Genomic DNA, 13,000 nt, shown 5'->3' with positions numbered 1-13,000 from the left:
TTGTAATTTGGACTCTTGATATTGTAATAAACATTGAACCGCTCCGCTATTTGAATTGAACTTCTAGTTTTTTTAGAAACGGGTAAAATCAGTTTTCTCGTATTTTAACTGGAAGAATTAGGACTCTAAAACAAACATAACTGGCTAGAAGATAGGTTTTGGAAGTATAGCTGACTGGTGACAAAGGAAATGGTACCTAGGGGCTTTTCACGGATGGCAAATCTAACCAATAGAATATAAATTTCTCTATAAAAAGACCAACATAATATATATTTCTAGTCTGTCGTAACTGAACGTTAACATTTTAATTTACATTTTCCAAAATCAGTGGTGTTACTAGTTGTCCTAGATGACACGGTGACACAACCAACATACTCACTTATAAGGCACATTAACATTTCCCATGCATGTATATTTCGTTCACTCAAACCCATGAGCAAAGCAACCTATGTAACGCTTCACACTCTTACTTCTAGCTCACATAAACATGACCTGCCGCCTGGCGAACCACCACTGGGCCATGCCAAAAGCAGCGAGTGTGCAGCCAGTTCCTGCCCCCCGCTACTTCCCTGGAGCGCAGTGTGAGGCGCTCGTATGCATCAAGCGCGCCCAGCAAACACATTGATCATGGAGTACATCTTTACTGACGGTGATGGCGACCATGGTCGATGGAAGAAGGACGAGTGGCACGATCTTAAGGAGCCGTCCTACTGGTGTAGCACAATGCGGACTGCAGCAACCCCATTTCATATGGCCGGGAGGTAGCACCAGCAGTGGTCGTTGGAGACGTGGCAGAAGGGGTGGTCGCAACGGGAGAAGGATGGTGCGGGGAGGTCGTCCGAGTCTGCACATAGCAAAGAAATGTTCAGAGAAGCTTTGCAACTTACTATATGCATGATTGAGATAAAAATGTTCTAGTCTGATACTTCACAACTTCCAAATCAAAGCAGAGTTTTTGCTGCAACACCTCATGGAAAATCACAAGATCCTAGATCCCATGTCTTCTTTCTTTATCATCCCTGAACTTCAGATTAGTACATTTTCATTTGTTCTAACATGTTGTACAAGCTTAAGATAGTACCTTAGAGAGTAGGAGAACAGCTAAGATAGGTGAGACACAGAGATGTTCTAACACACACATAGCACTGGAAGCGAGCAGCAGCATTCTTTTCATCAATTAAGGCATTGATGAAAACGACGGACAACACTTATTCGATAACCAATGATGTCAAGAGAGTGTCGGTGTTCCAGAAAATATAAACATACTTTTGACCTTCTCGAACAGTTTCTTTTGTCCTTCGGTCGTTTTTTCATTCCAACAAGTGAGCAAACTTGACAACAGTATATAATGCTCGTTTTTTTGCAGCTGAACAGACGCATCTGGCGAAGCCGACCTGCAACAATGGCCAGTTTTTTCATAGGATAAACACAAACAAATGTGATGCAACTAGCATTTTTTCTCCAGACATCCGAGTTCTGATGTAGACACAAATAGCAGTAGCTTCTGTAGGCCAAAGCGAATTGGCAAGACACTTACACACATCAGCTGGGTGTCGGGCGGTTTCAAGGAGTTGAGAGTGCTTGCACTAAAATACAAAACTACACAAAGCCATTTTCGCTGAGGCATTGACATGTGAAGTTCATCCAACAGTGCCATTGCTCCTCACTGATGGCTGCTTCGCCACTTCTACATCACCCTGCCTTTTTTAGCCCCTAGAAGTGTTCAGAGAGAAAATAGCTGTAGCCTGAAAATGACCAGGTGCACAAAAAAGTTCAGGGAGAATTAATAGCCATGGCCTGAAGACATAATCTCAACACATATAGATGAAAGTTCAGAGAAAAATACCATTGTTGGTCTCCTCTCTATCGGCAGTAGTAGAAATTCACAAATTAAAATAAGTCAAAATCTAGTTGTTCCGTAGCCTCCATATATAGCCCGTCATGGAGCTCATGCAGACGCATTCCAGACTATAGTTAGCAGTGAGAGGAGCTGCGGGAAGTGCCGAGTAGCACGCAGCCGGCGTCCCGCAAAGGATCTACGCGAGCGAGTGGATGACGAGGCACTGCACGCGCAGGCGAGGTTGGACTGCGCGACGGTCGCTATTGGACGGTGCAGGGGCCGCATCGGCACACTGGCAGCATCGACACCACTGATTAAAATCCAGATGAAAAGTAAGATCGTCCAACTCACTAATCATGTTTATTTAAGTTAAGGCATTCTCCAAGTTCGTGCCTGAGGCTATCTATCTCCAGGTCCACATCTAAGTAAGATCATGCAAATAGAGAAACTATGCTCTTCAAATCTCTTGTGACAATTACTTGCACAACGATTTCCCGTGGCAGCAATTAAAACAGTATTTTCTTTTGCATTAGTATGTAATCCCGACTAACCTGCCCAGACATTGATTGTTTGATGAGAAACTAGGTTGTAATTTTGATGATCAGTTCGCAAATGAGCTCCAATCTGTGCTTGTTAAATAAGGAATATACATGCTTAAGGGGGAAGGGTGCACGGTCCATGTTGGAGGTCAACTAACAATCTTAAGACTTCATGGCTCATGGGACAATTCAGTTTCAAACTATGACTTTTGCTTCTCTAGTTTGGTGTTAAAATCTCAAATCAAACAAGGATCGGGGAAGATTAAAGCAAAGGAAGATGCATATTCAGGAAGTGGACGCATTTTTGTATTAGCATTATAACTGAAAGACACCGATCTAATTAATCTTGCTGTCAAAATAGAGACAACGCTCTACTGTACGTGAACTTCTGCGGAACTTGAGCCTCACGGTGCAATGCTTGGAAATACAGATGTATAATTTTGGCCTACTAGATGCAGAGCAAGGGCAGGGGAAGAGGCGACCTTCACGGCTGTGATGCTGGTGGGTAGAGCGGTGCGACCTGCAGCAGCAAAAGTCCCTGAACTGCATCTGGATTTTTGGGCGGCGACCGGAGCAATGGGTGACTGGTGGCCTTCGCGGGTGGGTCAGGCAGTGGCCGTGTGCGGAAGCGAGGCCGGTGGGGAGGGGCGCGCGACATGTGGGAGAAGGTGGGGATCCTGGCGCTGGTGACGCACATCACCGGGAGGAGCACGGCCGTGGCGGAGGACGGCGGCGTGGGCGTCCGGTGGCGAGGCGATCCAGGCGACGCGCGGGGCCAGCGGGGAGGGGCGGCGCGAGGCTGGTGGGGTGGGGCTACGCGAGGCCGACGGGGGAGTGGCGGCCATGGTGGCCTTTGTGGTAGGCGGCGGCGGTAGCTAGGTCGGGGGGCGTCGGCGGGACGTGCATCGGCCGGCGGCGGGAGCAACGCCGGTGCCAGGGGGCTGGCAGCGGGAGCCGCGTCAGATCGGAGCCAGTGATGGGAGGTGGTCGTGGGGAATCGGGCAGAGGTGGTGCAGGAGTTGGATGGGGGTGGGAGGGATTTTTTTTTTTTTTTTTTTTTTTTTTTTTTTTTTGCGTTTTAGGAAATTCGGGAACACCTGGTCGCCTTATATAGAGCGCGCCGTGATCCAATAGTTATTCTAATCTTGGGATTAGAATAGTGCTACTCTATATATATTTATATGTCATCATAAGACCAACTCAACATTGTGAAGATAAACGCGAAGGCAAATCAATGTTGAAGACAAACCCAATGCGAAGATTATGCAAATGTGACCCCAATTAAAACACTTCAAACAAGAGTTTGGTGGTGGCGTTACCCACCGTATAGGAAGTATTAGACGCAGACACGGCGCACAATTATCGTGGCGCTCCGAAGTCAAATTCCGCGTTAATGTATTCACACTTAGTGTGTATGCCTTCATTGATTGAAGACATACGTTACATCGTGTGTTGCACATCTAAGTCATCAACATGCATAAGCGTTAGGATGTGTGTCCAATCACAGGACATTTGAGGATTCTAAGATATTTAGCTCATACCGCAACTTGCAAAACCTTTTCTCATCCAAGGGCTTTGTGAAGATATCTGCCAATTGCTCTTCAGTGTTAACGCGAATGATAACAATATCTTCCTTCATGACATGATCTCTGAGAAAGTGATGACGGATCTGAATGTGCTTTGTCTTCGAGTGCTGAACTGGGTTGTTGGCAATCTTGATGACGCTTTCATTGTCGCAGTAGAGTGACACGTGCTTCAGATGGATGCCATAGTCCTTGAGAGTTTGCTTCATCCATAGAAGCTGAGCACAGCAAGATCCAGCAGCAATGTATTCAGATTCAGCAGTGGAGAGAAATACGCAGTTCTGCTTCTTTGAAGACCAACAGACAAGAGATCGTCCAAGAAAGTGACATGTGCCTGATGTAGACTTGCGATCAACCTTGTCACCAACATAATCAGCATCTGAGAATCCAACTAGATCAAACTCTGAGCCCTTTGGATACCATAATCCTAGTGTTGGGGTGTAAGCCAAATATCGAAGAATTCGCTTCACTGCTAAGTGATGCGACTCCTTTGGTGTCGCTTGGAATCGGGCACACATGCAAACGCTAAGCATTATATCTGGCCTAGATGCACATAAATAGAGTAAGGAACCAATCATGGAGCGGTATACCTTTTGATCGAACTCTTTACCATTGTCGTCGGGACCCAATTGACCTTTGGTTGGCATTGGCGTCGTGTACCCTTTGCAGTCTTGCATTCCAAACTTCTTCATGCAATCTTTGAGGTATTTCTCTTGAGATATGAAGATGGCGTTGCTTTGCTGAGGGATTTGAAGACCAAGGAAGAATTTCAGCTCACCCATCATGGACATCTGATATTGCTCTTGCATCATGTGTCCAAACTCATCACTGTATCTCTTGTCAGTGCAGCCGAAGATAATGTCATCCACATAGATCTGGCATACAAACAGTTCACCGTCGTATGTCTTCGTGAAGAGAGTGGGATCCAGGGAACCAGGTTTGAAGCCTTTGCTCTTCAGGAAGTCTTTGAGTGTGTCATACCAAGCGTGAGGGGCTTGTTTGAGGCCATACAGTGCCTTATTGAGCTTGTATACCATGTCAGGATGTTTTGGGCCTTCAAAGCCAGGTGATTGTGCAACATACACTTCTTCTTCAATCTTGTCATTGAGAAAAGCACTCTTCACATCCATTTGGTACAGCAGGATGTTGTGATGGTTGGCATAGGCCAGCAGTATGCGAATGGCTTCAAGCCTAGCCACCGGAGCAAACGTTTCATCGAAGTCAATCCCTTCAACTTGAGTGTATCCTTGAGCAACGAGATGAGCCTTGTTTCTGACAACTTGACCATGCTCATCTTGTTTGTTGCGATAGATCCATTTGGTGCCTATGATATTGTGCTTGCGAGGATCAGGACGCTTGACGAGTTCCCATACATTGTTCAGCTCGAAGTATTGAAGCTCTTCTTGCATAGCTTGAATCCATTCTGGTTCCATGAAGGCTTCAACAACTTTCTTGGGTTCAGATATAGAGACAAATGCAAACTGCCCATAGAAATTTGCTAGTTGTGTTGCTCTTGAACGAGTGAGGGGACCAGGTGCATTGATGCTATCAATTATTTTCTCAATCTGAACTTCATTTGCAACATGAGGATGAACTGGACGAAGATTTTGCCCGTGTTGATCATTGTCTTCGTCTTCGGCATTGGCTTTAGGCTGAGCAGTATCTTCAGGTTGACTTGGTGCAGAAATGATAAGTTCCTCTTCAGCCTGTGACTCTGAAGGTATGATTTCTCCAGTACCCATAAGCTTGATGGATTCACTAGGTGGGACTTCATCTAGCACATTTGGCAGGTGCTCTCTTTGCGAGACGTTAGTCTCATCGAACCGCACATCCACAATTTCAACCACTTTATAGTGAAAGAGGTTGAAGACTCTGTAGGATTGCGAATCCTTTCCGTAGCCAAGCATAAAACCTTCATGTGCTTTCGGTGCAAATTTTGAAGTGTGATGTGGATCCTTATCCAGCACCTAGCACCAAATACTCTGAAGTAACTGACATTTGGCTTCTTACCAGTTAGGAGCTCATAGGATGTCTTCTTTTGAAGCTTATGAAGGTAAACACGGTTGATGATGTGGCATGTAGTATAAATAGCTTCAGGCCAGAACTTCCTTGGAGTATTGTACTCATCAAGCATCGTCCAAGCCATCTCAATGAGTGTTCTGTTCTTGCGCTCCACGATGCCATTCTGCTGAGGTGTGTATGGAGCTGAGAACTCATGAGTGATGCCCAATGTATCAAGATAAGTGTCGAGGCCGGTGTTTTTGAACTCTATGCCGTTGTCACTTCTGATGTGCTTGATCTTGATGCCATAGTTCGTCATGGCACGATTGGCGAATCGTCCGAAGACATCCTGCACTTCATTCTTGTAAAGGATTATATGCACCCATGTGTATCTTGAATAATCATCAACAATGACGAAGCCATAGAGGCAAGCAGTGGTAGTAAGAGTAGAGTAGTGAGTAGGGCCAAATAAGTCCATGTGAAGCAGCTCGAAGGGTTGAGATGTCATCATGATTGTCTTCGAGGGATGCTTGGCCCTTGTCATCTTTCCAGCTTCGCAGGCACCACACAGATGATCCTTCTTGAACTTGATGCCCTCAATGCCTACGACATGTTTTTTCTTCGCGAGAGTGTACAAGTTCCTCATGCCAGCATGCCCTAGCCTTCGATGCCAAAGCCAGCACTCTGACACCTTTGCTAGAAGACATACGACCAACTGTGGTCCTACTGAGAAATCTACCATGTACAAATCGTCTTTTCGATATCCTTCAAAGACTAGAGATTTGTCAGATTCCATAAGCACAAGGCAACGATATTTTACAAATATCACAATCATGTTCAGGTCACAAAGCATTGAGACAGACATTAAGTTGAAACCAAGGGATTCAACAAGCATCACTTTATCCATGTGCTGATCCTTTGAGATTGCAACTCTACTTAGACCCAATACCTTGCTTTTACTAGTGTCAGCAAAGGTGATGTGACTCTTGTCAGATGGACGTAAGGTTGAGTCCATGAGAAGACTTCGATCACCAGTCATGTGGTTAGTGCATCCACTGTCCATAATCCACTCAGAAGCCTTTGGTATCGTACCCTATAGTGCAGTTAGGGGGATAGGCTTCACCAAGGGAAATGTGAAGCATAAACATTTGACAAACACGCATATTATCAAAGTTCAGATCCTGGTTAGGGTAGATCGGATGACTATCAAGGAATCCAGGAACAAAATACGTAGTAAGACCATTTGGGCATTTTATCTTGCGCCCCACAAGAAATTTTAGGTCCCCAGCATAAGCATCAGACGCCTTTGATTTCCGGCTGGAGACCTTTCCCTGCAAAAGAGAGTTAATTTTTCTTAACCACCCACATCTTCAGGGGTGGCTTAGAAGCAATGAGTCTAAGTGCAGCATCTGAGAACTTCGGCTTTGGAGCCCTAGCAAATAGCCTTGTAGGTGGTGAATAATACTCATAGGAATAAGCAGAATAGTTCTTGGTCTTATGAACATAGCGGTTTGTGGAAACACACTCATGTTCACAAGTCTGAGTATGGTTTCCCTGCAAAAAATTGGCGTTAGGGTGACTCTGGTGAGTCCTCTGTCTGTATGAAGCCTTTGGTCTGGGGTTTGTCTTCTTCCCAGGTGGTGTCATGATGACATTCACAGGAAGATTCTCGAGACAACTTTTGGGCACCCAGATCTTCTTCATAGGTGGTCCATTCCTGCAGTTAGTACCAATATACCTGGCAAACACTTCATTCTGATTCTTAAACAGTTTATAGTTTGCATCAAAGGATTCATCAATGATAATCGGGTTAGCACAAGTGAAGCCAGATAAGGTAGATGGATCCACTGAAGGTCCCTTTGCAGCAACCCATGTGGTTTTGGGGTACTGCTCAGGCTTCCAGTAAGAACCATCTACATTCATTTTCCTCTCGAACCCAACACCCTCTTTCCTAGGGTTTCGGTTCAGAATATGCTTTTTGAGGAGATAACATAGTGTTTGATGCCCTTTGAGACTTTTGTACATTCCAGTCTCAAGCAATGTCTTCAACCTGGCGTTCTCATCAGCAATAGTAGTGGTGTCCTCAGTAGAGGGGTTAGTTACCACATCAACAGTTGAAGATATTGCAACAGTAGCAGCAGTAGAACATTCAGCAACAGAGACAACGTTATCATGCTCAAGACATTTTAGGCATGGTGGTTCAAATCCTTCCTGAGCGGAACTGATCTGTTGAGCGCGAAGAGACTCGTTCTCCTTTTGAAGATCTTCATGAGATGCTCTCAAGTTCTCAAGTTCTTGCTTCCTTTGAAGATAATCGCAGGAAAGCTTTTCATGAGTTGTTGAGAGCGTTTCATGACGACTTTCAAGTTCTTTGTACTTAACATGAAGATTTTTTATGTCTTCAATTAAGGATTGAGATCGGGTCATTTCCGTGTCCAACAGGTCATCGCTTTTGTCTAACAACTTTTGAATATGTTCCATGGCATTCTGTTGTTCAGTTGCAATTTTAGCAAGTGTTTTGTAGCTAGGTTTAGATTCACATTCAGAGTCATCGTCACTTGATGTTTGAAAGTAAGCATCGCGTGAGTTTACCTTGGCACCACGTGCCATGAAGCAGTAGGTGGGTGCAGAGTCATCCTCATCATTAGCATCAGCGTTGTTGACGAGGCCATTGTCTTCAGTGTTGAAGATGGACTTGGCGACGTATGCTGAAGCTAGAGCTAGGCTTGCCACGCCTGAATCAGATTCCTCTTCAGACTCCACCTCCGCCTCCTCAGATGCAGAGTCCTCCTCTGAATCCATCTCCTTGCCAACAAACGCACGAGCCTTGCCGGATGAGCTCTTCTTGTATGATGAAGACTTGGAAGAAGACTTTGAGGATTTCTTCTTCGTCTTGTCATCAGAATCATATTCCTTGCTCTTCTTCTTCTTCTTCTTCTTGGTCTCATTGTCCCACCGTGGACACTCAGAGATGTAGTGTAACATCCCAAAATTTCAATTTGGAATGTTATACATTAGATCATCATTGCATAGCATATTTTATTGCATTTTGGCAAATCCTCGATAAATCCTAAGCAACTCAAGGACCCTCGGAGAGAGTTGGGGATTTTCCCGATTTTTCATATTTGATTTTTCAAATAATAAAACGAGGATTTTTGGTTTTAATTATTTTTCTCTCCGAAAATATTTTATATTAAAATAAATGAGAGGAGAAAATATGACTTCTCCAAAATAATGGAAATATTGGAGGAAAAATATTAAAATCAAATATTGGATTTTATTCGCAATTTTAATTGCATTAAAAAAATTGCACGTTTTCAAAACTGCATTTTTGAGCCAAAACAATGTTCACCTTGTTCTAATTATTTTAATTAGACGGGGAAAATTTGTTTTAGCATTTTTGGATTTTTATTTATTTTTCTGCGATTAATTTAGATTCGGCGAATTCTTTTTAAAAAAAAAACCCGCGCCCGACTGGGCCGAGGGCCAGCCGAGCCAGGCCGGCCCGTCCCCGCGTCGTCTCCCTCCCGAGCACGCCGCCGCGCCGCCCGAGTCCCGCTCGGAGACGCCGCGCCCCCACCGCCTTGCCCCCTCCTCCACGCCACCCCTCCCCCTCCTTAAATACCCCCCAGCCCCGCCTCCTCTCCCCACCCCGCCGCCCAACCCGCACCCGCCGCCGACGCCGCCTGCAGCGCCCGCCGCCGTCGCCGCGCCGCCGCCGCCCCGCAGCCGTGCGCCGCCGCCCGCCGTCGCCCTGCCGCCGCCCGAGCCTCGCCCGAGCCCCGCCGCCCGCCGGAGCTGCCCGCCGAGGTAGCCGAAGCCGCCGCCGCCGAGTCCGGTTTTTTTTATAAAAAAAGCCGATTCGGTTTATTTTTTTCTAAACCCTAGTTTTCGTTTTTTTCCAGATCGGTTTATTTTTTTCGGTTTTATTACTTTGTGAACGTTCACCGACCCGTTCGTTTTAACGAACGTGTTCGTCGGATTGTCGCTGTTAACGAACGTTCGTTCGTTTAACTGTTCGTCAGTTTTTCTTTTTGTCGGATTTTTCCGCGATTATTCCGGATCGCGATTTCTGATCAGAACTTCGTTTTCGTTTAACTTTTCGCTCGTTTATCGGAATCAGGCGATTCAAGCGCCTAGAGTTTCGTCTCGAAATTCTCTTTCCGTTTAACCTACTCAAACAAGTTTTTGCTACTGTAAAATTTGACCTAGATCCAGATTAGTACACGAAGCTTGGTTCTCTCGCCGTTTGATTTTCGTTGCTTCGTTCGATTTGATTCTTTTTGCAAACCGGAGTTCTTAAGTTGAACTTTCTGGTTGGATCTTTTATTTGAGTTTTACTTGTGCATTAGATGAGTACTTATTGTTTGCTTGTTTGTTTGCGATAGAGTACCCGGAGTGCGCCGCTTGCTACGTCGAATCTCTAGGCTCCACGGATCATCAGCAAGGCAAGTAACACTTTGATCATACTCTTCCATACCCAATTTTATTGCATTAGATCAATCCTCAAACATTGCATGATTAGGATCTAATTAAATTGTGGGTATTGGGAAGTAGTTGAGGTAGTACCTATTACCTGTTTTATTATCAAACCCTTGGGAGTTACTTCTACGTTGCTTGTATCGCTATGCTATGCTATGCTTGTAGACGTGGATTGGGTTTGAGAGATATTCACGACAGATGTGAGATTGTTAACTAATGGTTTACTGAAGGTGGCAACTAAAAACTCACATCTGGGTGGATTGAGGCACCTGGAGAACCCAGTGCTGCCTGTATTTTTGGATATCCCGGAGTACCCGTGTGATCATCCTATGGACCACCACCCAGGCTCAAAGGGATCATGAGATTATTCATGCTAGAAACTTCCGTGTGCAGCCACAAGCTATTATGGGCTCTAGCATAGTTGATTAAGTTGTGTGAGCTCTTGAAGAGGTAGACAAGCAGATGTAGGGGATGTAGGTGGTACGGTCTACCCAGAGTAGAGAGTTTACGCTTATGAAAGACTGTGTCTCGGTCATCCGTTTCTCAAACATCATGCAGTGCGAGAATCAAGCGGAGGCGATCGAGTCTTGTGGGGAAAAGTGCACAAACCTCTGCAGAGTATACAAACTAATCATGGTTAGCCGTGTCCCCGGTTATGGACATCTTGAGTATCTAGTACTTGGATTATCATGTGAATCTCATCACCATGTTACTTTAATTAATTTTGTTGGGTTAATGATGATACTTAATTGGGATTGAGTTGGAGGTACCTTCTCAATGTTTCACAACCACCATGATAGTTAAACAAAATTTATTCCTTTGCAGTAGGGAAAAATTGGCTTTTCGCAAAAACTGTAACCATAGAGCTTTCCACCAGCCATATATGCATGTAGTATAACATTATTATGTTCATTATTCTCTATGTGTTACATTGCCAGCATATTCAATGTGCTGACCCGTTTTCGGGCTGCAACGTTTCATGTTGCAGACTTTTCAGACGACGAGTAAGGTGCCTTAGGTCGTGGTCTTATAATCAGTGATGCCGTTGGAGTTGATGGACTCACTTATCTTCCAAGCCTTCCGCTGTTATCGTATTAGATGGCCTTAAGCCATATTTATCATACTTATTCTCTTTTGAGATATTCGTTGTAATAAGTGTGTGATTGCTACTCTGTTATAAATCCTCCATTTGTACTGTGCGTGTCAGCATTATTGATCCAGGGATGATACTGGTGCACAGCAGCACAGACTGTTTGAGGTCTGGTCGCTACAAAGGTGGTATCAGAGCACACGCTGACTATAGGACACGACCACTAAGCTTAAACTCTAGAACACTTCTCTCTTCTCATTTCTGACCCCTCTTCACTTTCTACTCTTTTAGGAATGGCGGATGCAAGGAGCAAGTTCATGCAACCAGATGAAGATACGCCTTTTGGACGACACTTCAAGGAAGTCACTAAGTACTTGAACATAGGAATACCAAGCATCACCAGAACCTACAACGCCACATTACCTGAAGAGGAGAGCTGGAAGATTCAAGTTCAAGTTCCAGGAAGGACGTTTGCGCCAGTCACTGAGCCTATAAAGCTGGCTTTTGAAGCACCAACCTGGAGTTTAGGGAAGAGCATGGCAGCCCACATCTCTATGGGACGCATTGGAGAAGTCTACCACAGGGAGCTTAAGGATACTATTTATCAGATTTGTGGACGCCGAGACGAGCAATGGGAGATGATTAGCACCAAGAAGGATGGATCAATTGCAGCCTTCATCCAGGAGCAAAACCAACACATTCGTCGCCAGGAGAACCAGATGTGCTCAGACAAGATAGATCTGAAGAAGGCATTGACGAAGATCAAGGAGTTGGAGGAAGAACTCAAGGCTACACGCGAGGATTATTTGGAGGAAATCATCGCACTAGTAGGGAAGAATGACGACCTGGAGAAGAAGATTGGAGTATTCATGGGAAATCCAGTATCAAAAGCAGAAGATGATGAATGCGCTTGCCCGGATAATTACATCATCATCGACGACACCGACTCGGACCCTAGTGAAGATGACTTTGTTGATGAAGCTGGAGCAGATATCATGGAGTCTTCGACTGATCAGAATTTCTAGTAGACCACCATATCAGTAGTAGTTTCCCCCCATATAATAGTATAGTTCAAGCACTTTTGTAATGCTAGTTAGATCGATTGTATGCCTTGATTGAATTGATTGAGTGATATTGATTGTGTTTGTCTCATGAGCATATGGGTAGTGTTTTCCCTCTAGACCTCATTCTATTCTAAACTCTCATCTTTTCTAACCTATCAGATGCCTCCGAGACGCGACACCGGATTTGTTTTCCCACCGGAGATCACCCAATTGATTCAGCAACAGAATGCCCTGATGCAAGTGTTAGTACAGAACCAAGGCAACAACAACAACCCACCACCACCACCTGTTGATCACCTAGCCCGTTTCTTGAGGCTAAACCCGCCGGTGTTTTCCAACAGCACCGAGCCGATTGTTGCAGATGATTGGCTCCGCAAAGTTGGAAGGGAGTTGGCCACTGC

At 45.0% G+C, this 13,000-nt stretch overlaps 1 long non-coding RNA gene across 2 annotated transcripts; it reads right to left on the bottom strand.

Annotated features, from left to right (window-relative positions):
- Positions 1 to 241: 241 nt before the first annotated feature.
- Positions 242 to 3,460, bottom strand: LOC109782059 (uncharacterized). 2 transcript variants are annotated; one of them, XR_012203211.1, is made up of 5 exons: positions 1,847 to 3,454; positions 1,538 to 1,745; positions 1,082 to 1,394; positions 968 to 1,019; positions 242 to 844 (listed from the first exon to the last, which is right to left on the bottom strand). It is a non-coding gene; the product is annotated as an uncharacterized lncRNA (long non-coding RNA). The 2 variants fall into 2 exon arrangements; XR_012203210.1 differs by lacking the exon at positions 968 to 1,019 and having other exon boundaries at positions 1,267 to 1,394; positions 1,847 to 3,460.
- Between the last annotated feature and the right edge of the window lie 9,540 nt (positions 3,461 to 13,000).

The sequence above is a fragment of the Aegilops tauschii genome, chromosome 1 (assembly GCF_002575655.3).
Source record: "Aegilops tauschii subsp. strangulata cultivar AL8/78 chromosome 1, Aet v6.0, whole genome shotgun sequence".
Lineage (NCBI taxonomy): Eukaryota > Viridiplantae > Streptophyta > Magnoliopsida > Poales > Poaceae > Aegilops > Aegilops tauschii.
The sequence above is the reverse complement of the archived record's forward strand: the minus strand, read 5'-3'. Positions and strand labels throughout refer to the sequence as shown.